At 39.4% G+C, this 16,133-nt stretch overlaps 1 long non-coding RNA gene across 1 annotated transcript in view; it reads left to right on the plus strand.

Moving 5' to 3' along the window:
* Positions 1-8,667, plus strand: part of LOC122816551 — a 214,643-nt gene extending 205,976 nt beyond the window's left edge. The window contains exon 2 of the long non-coding RNA XR_006367086.1: positions 8,278-8,667. This is a non-coding gene — a long non-coding RNA (uncharacterized LOC122816551). The remainder of the gene's footprint in view (positions 1-8,277) is intronic.
* The last annotated feature ends 7,466 nt before the right edge of the window (positions 8,668-16,133 follow it).

Below are 16,133 nucleotides of genomic sequence, written 5' to 3' on the forward strand. Positions count from 1 at the left end.
CCTTTAAATCAGGACCGCCTGTTTGGCAACAAGGCTGAGGATGTTCTTAAAAAGATGCAAGATAAAGCTATGCAAACTGTTAAAAATTTCTTACAAGTTCAGCCTCCTAGAGTTAGTAGGCACTGGCCCTCTAAGAATTGGTCCTTTTCAGCCCCTTCGAGGTCTGCTCAAGCCAAACTGAGACACAGCATAAACCCCAGGTTTCAGTCCCCGGACACACACAAGACTAAGCAGTGGGGGGTTTCTGCACTCAAATCAGGGAGTGGTAAGGCTCCCCCCTATGGAAAACTGTCTCAATGACTTGCTTTTAAAACTTCCAAGCACTTCCCATCTGAATGCTCCTTTAGGCGGAAAGATTGGTCTGCAGGCCAAAAACCAGAAACTCATTACCCAGGACAAATGGGTTTTAAATATAGTGTCCCAAGGATACATATTTTACTTCCACACCTTACCAACACCAAGCGAGTGGCCAGATCTACCCCCAAATCAGTGGGCAGAGGCCCAAAATCAAGTACTCTCTCTCTCTTAAGCATGGGGGCTATTCAGTTGGTACCAGAAGAGGAAAAGGGACAAGATTTCTATTCGAGACTTTTTCTGGTACCCTGAAAAGGCAATACATGACGTCCTGTATTGGACCTTTCTATTCTAAATACCTGCCAGCCTTAGGTTCACCTTTGAGCTACAGCGAACAGTAATTACACACTTGGATGTGAGTGTTAGCCAGAAAAAGTGATAGTAAGGATGGATGTTTTCATAAGACAATAAAAAGGAACACCTGTGTATCCTATACTAGTGTGCTCCCAACACATCATAAAATTACATTTTGCTAAGATTTGCAGATTAATACCTGACAATATTTTGTGTGAAAAAATAGAGTATCACAGTCAGATGTTTCCATCATGGGGATAGAGTAGTGTACATATAAATACACTAAAAATTGATGTGGAGTAAAATAAATGGTGACTGGGCTCCGTTAATGAAATACACACATGAAAGCTACTTTAATAAAGTACTATTAGAGTAAATAGCTTATAGGCTGACTTTGTGCAAGAATGTAGAAAGTATTAGACATATATATCTAATAACTGCACAACTGTATTAGTCTGCAGGAGCCTATAGCACTCCTTTGTGAGTTTTCTAAATTAATTATAAACATGGAAGAAATGCAGGCCAGATATTAGGTTGCAAAGCTTATTGGTCTCTTAAGAATAAGCTTTCTAATATAACTGGAGCTTTTAAATGTGGAAAATGTTTCATATTGTTTTAGGTATAAATAAGAGTATGAGTATTACATCTGCCAAGAGAGCTACGACCTTAACCATTAATTAAGCTGATGACATAATTCATGAGATTCCTTAAATGACCTAGTGTCCTATCAGTCCACTCTACAATCCAGCACAGATCCTAGAAAACCACATAACACCCCAGTATACACACACAGACACACACACACACACGCACACACGCGCACACACGCAGACACACACACACACACACACACACACACACATGTACACACACATGCATGCACAAACGCACACAAACACACACACACAAACACACACACACACAGGCACACACGCAAACACACACACACGTACACACACACGCATGCACACACACACATGTACACACACACACACACACACACAGGCACACACACACACACACACACACACACACACACACACACACACACACACACACACACACACACAATGTATAGGTGTCGTTACTGCAACTTCGTTTTTTTGCTTTTTATTGTGGCACATAAACTCTTAATAGTCCCTGTTTTACTAATGGTGTGTCACGTGTAACAGTTTCCCTCGTTGACCCCTCACCAAATTCAAGTGCCATTCTGCCTTAGACATAGACTACTTTGGGGCTGAGAAATCATTTCTGGTAGTCTAGTTGCTCCTAACTTTCCCCATCCCCTCTCATTCACAGCCAGTGTATCACTGATGGTGTAGCATCTCCACACCCTCCCCCACACCCTTCATATTTAGCCAAAGCATCCCTTGTAGCTTATGGTTCAATAGTTTCTGACCCTCTCTCACTCTTACAGACTCAGGCAGTGTATTCCTGGTGGTCTAGTGTCTCCTTAGCCTCCCCCTACACACCTCATATTTAGCCAATGCACTCTGGTGGTGTTCTGGCCCCTGATCCTTCTCCATCTCTCCCTGGTGTATCTGGGACCTTCCCCCCACACATACAAACATATACAAATTCAGTACTTCTACTGTTTGCATTCACAGTCTCCACACAATCATAGTCTCATCAGGCAGCTGTCATCCACACCCCCCACACATGATAGGCATGCACAGGCACACAAAATATCTAATCACATATAGTCCCTGTATATAGACACACACACACACACACACACATGTACAGCACCATTTAACTGCTTCAGTAGTCTGCTACTTTGCTTAACCCTGTGCAGACTACCTCAAATGACGTGCATAGATGCATGCTGAAAAATACTGATACACACTTGCTCAATTTACACAGTACTGTTTTGGGAGGTTTGCATAGTATGTCTACCATCTGTGCTGTGCAGTTGTCATAACAGAGCAGCGAACCAGCTGCATAAGGGACCTCATTAGCATAGGCCACACATACTGAATACAGCATTTATGAGCAGCTCCAAAACCAATGCTACTCAGTATTATGAATGGGAAAAGGCTTGCATAGTATGCAAAGCACATTGTTCTGACCTGCACACTGTGCAAGCTGACTATGAATACTTGCCTTTAATATATGGTTACATATTTGGTTATGTTTGCACTTTTATAAAGCAATCTGAATGTATTTACAGAATTTAAGACATCTGTATCTTTGGGTTAAATTAAGGTGCAGCATTTCTAAAATTTTCAGTTTAAAACAAAAGTAAACAATGATACAAATATAAAAGCTACTGAAATATAAATTTGACATGCTGGTATGACATCATGCCTAGAAAGAACGTGTGTTTCAGTGTAAAAGTGACATTTTTGCACTTTTAATTGCGACATAAAAATGTATAGTGAAAATGATTTTCTTTCATTTAATTCAAAATGTAGATGCTCCTTAGCTATGTCCACAGTCTGAGGATAATTGATAACTGAGCATCAAAGCATAATTCACACACATACACACACACACACACACACACACACACACACACACACACACACACACACACACACACACACACACACACGTGTTTATAAAGAAATTATTATTTTCTTGTTTTTTCATGCTTTGTCTTGCTCTTCAGGTTTTTCTTGTATCGAAGACTTACAGTATAGTAACTTACTTACAGATGGGCAGTGAGCACAGATAACTCCATTATCAAACTTACACACAGCTGTGCAATGAAAATAGATTACTCCAGTAGAGAACCGTCTTACAACTGGCATGAATTTCTCCACTATCACATGTAGCTACAGCTGTATACTGCTGATAGGTAACTACATGACCAAACCTTAAAATGTTTCTTTGTATATAGATTATGCCATGACCTAAAATTCAGCTGTAAATGTGGCATAATACCACCTTACAGCTGACATCATTTCCTCCACCTTCTGGTGAGCTAAGATCCTCTGAATCTCACAGTTAAAAAATTCCTGCTACCAGACATGGAGGAGAGAAATCCTTCAGCAAAATCATCACAAGCTTCAGAAGCTAATTGCCCCTCCATGTTAGTCAGTACCAGATAAACTCCTTTCTACATGATCTAAAAATCTTCTTTTCAATTATCAGGAGGTAAGCATGCCACGGACCTCTTAAGTCAGTCCTCAAGTTCATAACTTATGGCAACCTATGTGCATGAACTTCAAATTTCAGGATGCACATAAACTGCTAATTGCAGTGTTTTCTCTATATTTTATATAATAAGTACATTGTTAAGGCAAGTGTGAATAAACGAACTGTGGCCTGAATTGTTGAATGCCTTTTATTCTTTCATCTAAGACTGTATATTTTATTTTCCTGCTGTGCTGTCAAAATTCATAATATGGTCATACAGATGTAATGATGCAATTTTTTTGCAAGCTCTGGAGCTACTAACCTCTTAGTTCATGCTTGAAAAATGATCAAAGGTTTGGTAGGAATTTTACCTGGTTAAAAATGGAATTGTATGAAATTAATACATCTTAGTGGCTATTTAGTATTGGGCAGCCGCGGTGGTGTAGTGGTTAGCTTTGCCACCTCACAGCAAGAGGTTCTCCGGTTCGATTCTCAGCTGGAATGTCTTTTGTGCGGAGTCTGCATGTCCTCCCTGTGGTCACGTGGGTTTCCTCCAGGTGCTCTGGTTTCCTCCCACATCCCAAAGACATGCAGTAGGCGGATTGGACACTCTAAATTGGCCCTAGGTGTGAGTGTGTGCATGCCTTCTGTGGAAGGTTGGGCGCTGGGCTGGCAACTCGACACAGTAAAACTCCACTGCCAGTCATGAGTGGACAGATGATCCGCTGTGGTGACCCCAAACCGGGAAAAGCCGAAAGAAGAAGAAGTGGCTATTTAGTATTGAAGAATGAATACAGGAAATACATTAAGAACAAACAGGTCATAAATTTGGCACAGCATACCAAAGTGGTGAAGATATAACTGCAGACAGAGCTGTATGCAGGTAGATAAGCTACCATGCTATTTGTCTTTGAGACTTTCACCCCTTTCTACACAGACAGTCCAGGATGGACCAGCATTATCAAAACATGTTTCCACGTCTGAAAAGCAGGCCTTTATTCATTATTATCTTTTATAGTGCTTTGTAAGAGGAAACCATGAGAGAAATGTTCTTACCCAGGAGCAGTCTGTTTAATAGGGAGCCAACTAACTGAAAACAATTTCATTGAGTTTGTTTCCCTTCATAGAAGTGGTATGATGTTGGAGTTAATATACCTAAGGGACTTGTGGTGGAGGATGCAGGGAGTACAACCCACTTCACAATACTCAGAGATGTAACTCTTTTTTAAGGTGCAAAGCCAACGAAGCAGTATTTCGACAAGTTGGATAAAAAAATGCCTACTGTTCTTACTCTAAACAGCCCCAACAATTTATAACAATTTCATAGTCAAATTGTTTCCACCTTTCAGTGAATTACAGTTAGAGTTAGTCTAGTAGCTGTAATGAAGGAACACTTGTGTGATCTCTGCATACGTCATTTATTTCTGCTGGTGGATATTCAAGCAGCTGAAAACCCCAAGCCTGTACAGCTCACCGGATGCTTCTACTAGTTCAACCCTTAATCAGCATTTACCATTTCAGGCATTATGTTTTGATTTTATTGTAGATAAGAACTGCTCAGCCCTCCCAGTGTGCCCATCTTCATACGTATTGAATAGCCTGCAGGTTTTCTGTAGCCAACAGCTTGAACCTCTCACCATCCCTAATATATTTTGCCTCATGTCGCTCCCATGCATTTGTGATTTCCAACACTGTCAGATACCGTCTGGAAGTTTTTCTAGGTAGGTCTGTGAAGGCTCTTAAAAAGTTAACATGAAATAATCTGGAGAGTGTAAAATAGATTGCATTTGGTTATCTTTATTATTTTTAAAATGTGATCTTGTTGTTCTAGCTGAATTACAGAACAGATGTGTGCAACTTTCTTAAAATTTTACAGGCAGTTGTCTTGCATTTCTTTCATAATTATATTGGCATCTGTACTGTGTTGGTTTATGTTTAGTTGTTTACTTCTATTTAGACAAGAAATGCTTCCATTTTCTGTCCTTGCTGTACCCACCTATGTTATAAAAAGAATAAAAAAGTGGCAATTAGCATGACTTGGAAAACAAACTAACATATAAGCTTGTCCTTTGTTATAAAGGTTTTCCTCTTGGTAGTTGACCTTTCATTTCACAGTAACAGTCTAAGTCAGCTCCAGTCAGTCCCATTAGCTGCTATTTCTGTTTGCTGTTGTATAGTTATTTGTACTGCGTGACATGCATTTGCATTAATTACCCTTCTGTAGTGCTGTACTTCTTCTTGCTGTTTATTAGTACCTCCCATGTTGATATTAGGGCAGTATAGGCATTTTCATGACTAGGATTTATATTAACATTTTCTTGTTAAAACTGTGCTTTACTGTGTTACACCCTAGACTCTGACAACTGCTGAAGAAAACATTCTCCACTCTCTACATATTCTTACATATTGGGAAAGACACAGATCCTACTTCACTAAGACCTTACCTCTTCCCTATCTATGTGAATATTGCCTTATGTAAACCTTGAGCAGTTACCCCCCTCCTCTCTGATTTCCAATAAATTGGAACAGCTCCTGTGGCCTGTTAGTCAAATGGCTGTCACTAGTGGAGTTGGCTTCAGGAAAGTACAGGGCTACCTCTCATACACTATTCATCCATATCCTCCCTTCCCTTGCGGTAATTGTGCAGTGACCCTAGCTGTTGGTTGGCACTCAGTCCTGGATGGGTCTGTAAACTACAGTCTGTACATTCCATTCATTCTAGCTGTATGATGCATTTCTGTCAGTGTCCACCAGGGGTGTATTGCAGCAGTGGCTTAACAGCCTGATTTCCATCTGAGGGAATCCAGAACTTTACCATTCTAGCTGTCCCTCCATCACCCAATTTACTAATTAAACCTATGTCACCAATTTCTCATTCAGGCATTCTATGCCATAGGGTGGTCTCTACCCCAAGCAGTCCTGAATTTCCTCACCGTTTTAATTTATTTTTTTGAAAATCAGGTAAGTGGACTATCCATAGGTCCTTTGCAGCCATAGCCTGGGTCCAAGGCAAGAGTACCTATAGAAGAATAATCCATCATAAAAATAAACATGTATTTGCAGGACAAAATAAAAATATTGGATGAATAAAATAAAGCTATTATTTTCTTAAACTCGCATGCAAATAAGATCCTTTTGTGTAATCTCATATTTACTCTAGTAGAGTTAGTTGTAAATATGTAACGGCAAAACATACTAATGTCAGTATGAAATGCTATTGTCTTCCTTCAGTTCCTTCTGACTTTCTGGTTCAAAGAACCAATGATCTCTCGATAATTTGAGAAAATGAAGCAAATCTAATTCATCTAACCTGCACATGGAAAAAAGAGAGAAGGAAAGAGCAAACTATGCAGGCCTAAGAAACTTCACCCAGATTCCTTGGGAAGCTTGCATAAAAGTATGCCATGCATATATGTAGGTAAACAGGGTTTAGCTCATATTATTATATAGGACAAGTAGTTTCATATATCAGTGCCTCAGTGGTGCAGCGGGTAGCATTGCCACCTCACAGTAGGAGGTTTTCTGGTTTGATTTTCAGCTAGTGTGCCTTCTGTGTGGAGTTTGCATATCCTCCGTCCGTTCATGTGGGTTTTTAATGGATGCTTCAATTTCCTTCCACATTTAAAAGGCATGGAGTAGGTAGACTGGGCACTCTAGACTGGCCATAGATATGTGTGTGTGGTATGGAAGAACAACATCAGGGCTCTGACTTAACACTGGTGTAGATAATTGGCACTGTTGAAGTGACGTCCTAACCCTGTGTGCAAAAATGGAAAAAGTAGGGCTGTGGATGGCTGGATGGAATGAAATAGTTACATAGCCAAAGCAATGCATTATCTGATGGTGAAAGTGGGAATTACTTCATCCTTCCATCCTTCCAAATCACAATGTAATGAAACTTATTTTACCAATTAAAAGTTCTTGAGCAAATGGTGAACCAAATCAGCAGTTACAGTAAAGTATGTGGTTCTACAATGGATAGATACCTGCTGCTATATTCTGACTGCAGGGACACCTTATCTCAAGGAAAGGACATGCGTGTATTCAGCTTCCTCAAGGTATTGTGACTTTCGAGTTAGAAAGTGATAGCATTTATATGGAGATGGGCTTGCATCCTGCCAAAGCAGGCTCTGTCTTTTCCTTCTGTCTTGTATTATTGTAGTAGTTCTGCTTTCAGAAGTTGTAGAATTTGTAGATTTGTTTTTACTTTTCACCATCCAAACAATAATGGCAAATTAAATGTTTTTCTCAATGAATGAAAGTGCAAGGCTGCCGCTAAGTGAAGAAAAGAAAAAGATTTTTGTTTCTTTGGCAGTAGGTCTTCATAAAGTCTGTTAATGAGTTCTGCAGTCTGTCAAGCATTCACCGTTAAGTATGGTCATAGTATGACAGAAAGTTTAGACTGCAGTGTTCTGAGTGTAAAACGCTTTTTAAGAAAATGTCTTGAGTACTTGAGCGATAATGTAGCATGTTTTAAAGGGAGAATGGCAGGAATTGAGTATCTGATAGAAATTAGTAGCCTAACAAATGTTTATCATTTCTTTATAGGTGCAGTATAGAGTTGACGTTCCAGCATATGGCATTTCCAACACTGTTTTTACCGCAGGGAAAATGAGGGACTTTTGGGGGCAGATGTGTTTTACTTGCACTATCATAATGCCCCTAAAAATCCTTATTGCTCTTGCAGTGTTCTTCATTGGTTCATTGCTTCATAAAGCAGAGGAGACCTCTCAGAACTGTAATATTGTGTGTTGACAATGGCAAATAAAAATCTGTTACAGAGCTTGACTGCTTTTGAGCAAACAACAGGACAGCAGCAATCATAGCAATAAAATTTACTGCAGTTAATTTACAAGCACAATTGTAATGTTTTTTCCTAAGAAAAAGAGATGACAATGTAAGCATCTCCCCAGGTATTAAATGCTGTGACGTGTGTGACCAGACTAGCTGTTCTTTGACAAATAATGCCATCAGGTGGTAACACTCGCAAAATGTCACTGCCAGGTGTTCATGTTCCATCTGTATCTTGCAGTGGTACTTGTTAGTGTCTGCCCACACTGATGTTTGGTAATTGTATTAAATCCAGATGCAAGCAATTTTGGTTCTTCCTGTTTTTTCATACCATCAACCATATTCACATGCTCCTTATAAGTGCTTTAACACAAGTCTGTGCCATATTTGCCTAAAATGTTTAATAGAGAAGGTTGTTGTTGTGTCTTTTGGCTTTTCCCGTTAGGGGTCGCCACAGCGGGTTTAATAGAAAAGGTAAATGTCTTAAATGTGTAGTGTATTTTATACTGATTTTCTCTTCATTTGATGTTACAGAGAAATACTGATGTTTGTGTATTATTCAGATTTAAAGTTAGAGAGAAGTACAATTTAAACAGCATCCATTCTGTAAAGAAGAACAGATATCTGATTTCACAATGAGCTTTGCCTTATTTTCACAAATCAGTTCAACAGACTGGCACTTTATGTACGATTCTTATCTTGCATGGGGTTGGTAAAAGGAGTAAAACACTGCAGTTCACTTGTCTAAGATGACCAAATAAATCCATACAAAATGGACAGAAGTATGGGTTGTCTGTCGTACAGTAGGGTTGCACTTTTTGTTTTTATGAGATAATACCACATGACCCAAAAGAGGTTCAATAATTGGAGCCCACATTTTACTGAAGGAGCTACATGACTGCCTTGCTGACATGGTGTAGAGTACTATCTGTCACATTCATCTCAGGATTCCTTTCCAAAAGACAGATAAACTACAGGCCAGTGGATGAAAGACATTTTTAAGCTAATGAATAATGTAGGAGCTGGCCTCTGCTTCCTGATTTGTCATTTAGTCACTGGGAGTCTCAACTGCATGCTTGAAACCACACAGGAGTTTTAAATGATCCTGTACTGGGAAAAATGACTACTAGATAGTTTCAGTGAGTCCGACTAACAAAAAAACAGTTGCAGCAGTGTGTTTGTCCACCAGATCTGTGCCCCGGAAAGTCCAATTCTTGAGATTGGGCTGCTGAAAGACTTTCCATTATATATTTTTATTGTTTTAAATAATTGTGGGTACATATATTTTATAGTAAGTGTCAGCCCAACTGTGAGGCATTTAGAGTTGTATTCTGAATACTGTATCACCTCTTTTTTGTGGAGGCACGAAGTATAGCTCTTCACTTCTTTGCTCAGCAATCAGGGACAAAGCTAAAAATGGGGTGGGGGGGCAAAGATCTGAAATCTGGGTCAATTTTTAAATTATTACTGTAATTCACTTAAAAAGTTATAGAACATGTTTTGCATCAACATGCATTTTCTGAACAATAAAAACTATAAAACTCTTTAACATCTAGCATTATTGACTGACTATAATCTTCAGTGATTTATCAGAAAGTCAAATATTTTTTGCAGGACAGGGTAAAAATATGAGTCAGGATTCTACAAATCCAGGAACAGTTGAGATGTATGGCTTGAGGTTGAGTTCTTACACCGGACATTTCTTTTTTTACGTATAAATAGAAATGTGTTTGCATTCAAGATGAATGTTTTTGCTCTTACTCATTTTAAGCAACAAATTCCCTCCTTTCTAGAAGAAATCGTTCTTGGCCCTTGTGTTGGATCAGTACATCCTTTCTTCATTTCTTTCTGACATCATCTCTTTTTAAATTATATGTCAGAATCAAGGGTATCATCTTCTTAAGTATGTTCAAACAGCAGGCTTCCTGGCTTAATTCTAACACAGAATGTTGGCAGTTCTTGTTTCTTGTACACCAGATGTTGCAAATACTTTATCAAGACCTGGTAGCAGCAGACGTGAGAATGTGGATAACATTTGTTATACACAAAAGAATGTTAATTCATCCATGGCTTATTAACATTCATTGGTATGTAGAGTTACGTAAAAGCAGGCCTCACGTAAGTGTATTTTTCCTTTGTGAGTTCTGATATTTGTATGTGAATACCTTTGTGCTGTCCTGATACATCATCAAATGACTTTGTTGTGGTATAACACAGAATATTAGACCTTTATCCTTGCAAACACACAAAAATGTTTTTCCATGTGCTCGCTTACTGTTACCTCTACTCCAAACAGACTTTGTTATTTGATTTACTTGATTGATCTGTTTGGATAGATTCTGGGGTCATTGATCTGTATGGATAGATTCTGGGCTCACTTTTTTCATCTGTGGCTGTGACCTCAGTGTATTATATTCATGGATTCTCCTGTCTATATCAACATGTTATCAATTGATTTTATATTTTACTGTGATGTCCGGGTCTTTCATACTGTCTTGCTAATAATGATACAGTCTGATGTAGCATTTTCTCTTCACTCTCTTCACAAATGTCTTTCAGAATATTTCTTTCTTGTTATTTCACCATTGGAAACTTTTTGCTGTGTTTTTTCAGTATGTTGTTACTTCTTCATGTCTGAAAAGTGGTTCTACATTCTTCATTTTTGCATATACCTTACACTGACTAGACACCGTCTTCTATGAGGGTATTGTCTACCACATAATATTCACTGTGTTTTGCAATTTCTTTATTATCTTTAAGATTTGCACAATTTTCTTTTGTTCCTGACTTTTTGCATGTGCTTTGTCTTTCCTCATTATTTATCTCTCCTTTGGCTTCTGTTTTGTTAACTTTATTTTCTCTGTACCCATCAATTTCTTTGATTTTTTTTTTCTGTTGCATCAAAAGACCTGGAAATGTCTAGCACTTCCTCTAGTGGGATTTCCGGCTCATTTAGTGCTTAATTCCATATGTGTTTAGTACTACAGGACTGTGTTATCTGTGTTTTAATTTCTTCATACAGGTAATATGTCTTTAGGCATAGTGACCTAGTGAAGGGGGTAAAGACATCAATCCTAACCTTTGGTAACTGTTTTCTGGAATTCTTTACACTTATGTTAGCAGTTTACAATGACAAAATGTTGTCAGTATGTCAGTATGCTCCTTTTATTATGCCCTTCTTTCTTTGTGTCATCTGGCATTTTGGAAAATAATGTCTAATGCTTCCTGTTTTCCTTCAATTTCATGATCAGCACAATCAGATGTTATATACATCAGGTTATGTTTTCAGGTATAATGGTTATTACAGCACTGGTGCTCACGTATCATGTATGATACTATATTTTTGTATTTAATGCATAATGCCACCTTCTCTTTGCATCTTAATGTAGTTTTCTTTTTTTCCCCATCCACGTTATTTGTCAAGCAAATTTTAAACTGCCTTATACTATATATTTTGCTAAATTCCTTATGTGGTAATTGTTTCTGAAACTTTTGTCCCTGGGTCTCTGCTAAAAAGAGTCACAACCCAGTTAGCTATCCTTGCTTTCAAAATATAAATAACACAAAATAAAATAATTTATTCATAACAGTAAATGTACAGTGTCTAGCTAGTGATCATATGCTAGTATAATGCATCTATTCAGATCTCCTTAGATTAATCTCTCTGCATGTCATTCCTGGGTTTGTATATCTCACATTGAACATTTATTTCCTTAGGTTCAAAGATTAACTGGTTTGTCATATGTTGAAACCCGACATCTTGTCCTGCTTTTGCTTCTTTTATGTATAAACTTGTTGTCCTACCATGTAATGTGCCATTTTTAGAAATATTTTGCCAGTAATGTTATTTCTGGCTGCCTACTTCTAGTGTGAGCATGTATGATATGGTTCACAGTTGGTGTTAAATGCTGGCAGGCTAGCCAGCCTTACAAATCTTTTTCATTAATGTACTTTACCTTCATACTTTCTCTGCTCTCTCCCCACACTCTAATTTGCATTTTCTGCTGTTACTCTCTTATTTTTGACAGGCTCATTATGAAAATGTCCTAAATGCCACTTTGTTTGTTGTCCCAATTTTTCCCACTCACAGATTGCATTCATACTTTCAATTCTTTCTGCAACAGGAAAAAAAAGCATACTTGTGGTAATTTAAAATAATAAGAGTTGCATTCCACAAAATGCTTATTTCTAGCGTAAGAATTTATTTTCTCATTGACAGTTTTCATGTTTTCATGTCCAGGAATTTGCAAAAGGAAGAAATCATTGGCAGAAGTGATTGCAGTTCACTTTGTGAGAATAGCCAGACAAAATACCTACACATTGATAGTATACTATGGGAAAAAGACATGGGGTATTGCATAACAGGGTTGCACTTCCTTTTACAATTAAATACATCACAGGCCAGGACAGGTTCAAGTAACTGGAGTCCAGTTTATTAACTAAGTCATGTGTATACACTTTTTATTGCTGCACAACAAAAAGCCAACTGCCAATCTTTCAGAAAACTCCTATCTAGAACACAGACTGAAAGTTGGGCCAGTGTTACCCATTGTAAGGCCAATATATAATTCCTAAGCGTCATTTTGTGGTTTCAGCTCCCTGAAATTGCCTGTTAGGCTTAGGGAAAGGTCAGGGAATGTAGATTAAGGGTAACAAAGCAGGAAAGAGTCTAGTATTAGGGACCCATCAGGGAATTTAGGTTTAGGAAGCAAGAGGGTAGTTTTAGAGTAAGGGAGTAATCAACGAATTTAGGTTTAGGGAGTGGCGGGGTGTTTTAGATTTGGGGTGGGGAATGAGGATTCAGGGTAGTGTTAGGGACCGTGCTGCAGTTTAGGGTGAGAGTTAGGGTTTGGGGAGAGTTATGTAGTTTACTACGGTCAGGTTTTTGGAAAGCTATGTAATGCAGTAGGATGGGGCTAGTGGGAGGTAGGACACTTGTTGTTCAGATCAAGAGATAACAAGCAATTCAGTCATGAGGTAATAGCATGTGATCCTTTGTACTAGATGTTTATATTTTGCCTTGTGGCAATTTTCTCTCAGCCTTCATGTGGGTGGGAGAGGTGTGCCACCCCCCCCCCCAATCAGTCCAAAGACTACTTGACTTGTGGCTCTGAGACATTATTTTAGTGCTCACACTGATCTCAGAGAAAAGGTCTGTTATTAAAACAGTTTTTAAACTTGTTTCAGTTGCATGTACAGTAAAATGTGATTTAATGAAACTTAATTTATTAATTTGTTGATTAGGTAAACCCACTAGACACAACTATATCATTTCCAGGAATAATGGCTGAATAAGTGACTTGCTTAAAATCACACATAGGGGAATATAGTCTGAGGGGATCAAAACCAGGGCTATAGTACAGAGCTTATTAACAGCCCATAACCTTAATTCACTGTGCAAAGTTGCCAAATTCCTACAGTGTAGAGGATAACTTAAAATGTTTGCATCTGCATGCTTCAGTGCTAGTTATTGTATGACAAGGGACAGAATTTTCTTTGCATTTTTAACTGAAATGCAAATGCTTACTAACCATAGGACTGACATATGTCCAGTATGTCTTTTATGTTATACTGACAACTGGAATGGACTAGAATAAACGGCTGCAAACAGTGGACTTGGAATGTGTTTTTAAGAGAGGAAATGCTTTTAGTAGTTGGTAGGCAACCAATTGTAACAGTCTTTTGGGAAAGTTGAAGAACTTAAAGTCTGTAATTTTCTTTGATATGTAACGCTCCCGCAGGTGTAGCTGAAGTAGATATGGGATGTTCATCATGGTACCCTGCTGCAGTCATCACACTTGGGTTATCCTGCCATCAGGCGGTCCCGCAGTCGGCCCGAATTCCAAAGTCTTGGTCCGGCGTCGGTTGCTGTCGCTTCTTCCCTGACGTCAGTGCGCCAGGGGTATATAAGAGGCATCCGACACCATTTTCTTCAGTCTTTCTTGCCACATGGTGCCCGAAGCAGAAGCAGTTTGCAAGTGCCGGTCGGCCGACACCTGAGGTTTTCGAATCGAGTTTCAGTCCGAAGTCTTCAAAGCTAAGTACCCCATTGAGGAACCTATTCTTGCCTCAGTCCTATGTCAGAAAAAGTTAACAATTGCATTTCTTGTGGGAAGCAAATATCTCATAAGGGCTTTCATTCTTATTGTATACCTTGCCTAGGCCCAGACCACGACGTCACTGGTTGTCGGTTTTGTGTTAGGTTCAATAAGCGAACTATAAAGCGACACTTTGATTTTGCACGACACTACTTCAGTAGGAAATTTAATTACACTATGCCGTCAGAGCAACCGACTACCGGTGTGCATAAAAAACGCAAAGATAAAGACAGGCAGCCTAGATACAAGCCAGACTCCGAGGCCTCGGCTGGACCGGTCGCCAGTCCTCCGGTTTTCAGTGAGGTGCCTACGCAGCCCCTGGCTACCGCAGAATCGGAACTCCAGACCGCTTTGGATTCTCTAGCAGAGAATTCTAGGCCAACGCAGCCATTTTCTTTAGGCCCTACCAACGACATTGCAGAAGGAGAAGCAGGTGCTGTAGAAACACCTTCGGTTTCAGAAGGTGTCTTCAGACCAACTACTCTCACCATAAAATCTTATGCTAGGCTTAAGACTCCTCTAAAACCAAAAAAGACTGCACTTCAGTCTCCAGTTCAAGGCCCCATGCCTAAGAAACAGATGCTTAAAATGGCTGAAGATTTGATTTCTTTAATCAGGGGGTTCCCAACCCCCCCCCCCGACAAAAGGCCTAGACAAGAGGAGGATTATGCCTCCTCTGATGAAGTGTCTAGTTCCTCAGGCTCCTCTGAGGAACAGGATTACTCCTTTCCCCCTTATGAAGATTCTGATGCTGAAGATTCCATTCCCTCAGCTTCTCCCCCTGAAGACTATTCCTTTGGGGAAACCTTACATACCATTAGGGAACATTTCCACTGGGAAGGTCAGGACTACTCCGACTCAAAGAAAAGGCTCCGAGAGTTTCTTTTACTCCCCCAGCACAGACCACTTGCTATCCTCCCAGTTTTAGACATTGTGGATGGTGTTTATTTAGAATCTAGTCTAAATCCAGATTCTCTGCTTCCTGCTCCAGCCAAACCAGATAGATACCATAGAGTGCCTGGCTCACACAAATTCCTTTTCAAAAGCCCTGTTGCTGATCCAGAGACAATCTCCCAGGGTCCCAAAGGTGCTAAGGCTTCTATGGCCAAAAATCCTGTACCCTCTGAAAGGGACTCCAGAGCACTAGATAGGTGGGGGAAGAAGGTTTACACCTCAGCTACTCTGGCTATGAGAGCACTAAATTGTCAATTTCACATGCTTAAATACCAGCAATTCCTAATTTCTCAAATAAAACAAAAGATGAGCATGCACCCTCAACAGTCTGAATTCAAGGAAATGCAGGATCTGTTGCATGCAGCTGAACAGGTGGGTAAACATACTTTACAATGTGGATTTGATTCCTTGGAAGCTTCCTGTAGAGCAGCTGTTACTGGGTCTGTTATACGTAGGCATGCTTGGTTAAAGGAACAAACTCTGCCTGATCATGTTAAAGCAAAGTTACTAGATGCACCCTTACAGCAGGATGTCTTATTTGGGGTTAAAGCAGAAGAGGTT

This window comes from Protopterus annectens, chromosome 12.part0 (assembly GCF_019279795.1).
Source record: "Protopterus annectens isolate FY-2018-M chromosome 12.part0, PAN1.0, whole genome shotgun sequence".
Taxonomy (NCBI): domain Eukaryota; kingdom Metazoa; phylum Chordata; order Ceratodontiformes; family Protopteridae; genus Protopterus; species Protopterus annectens.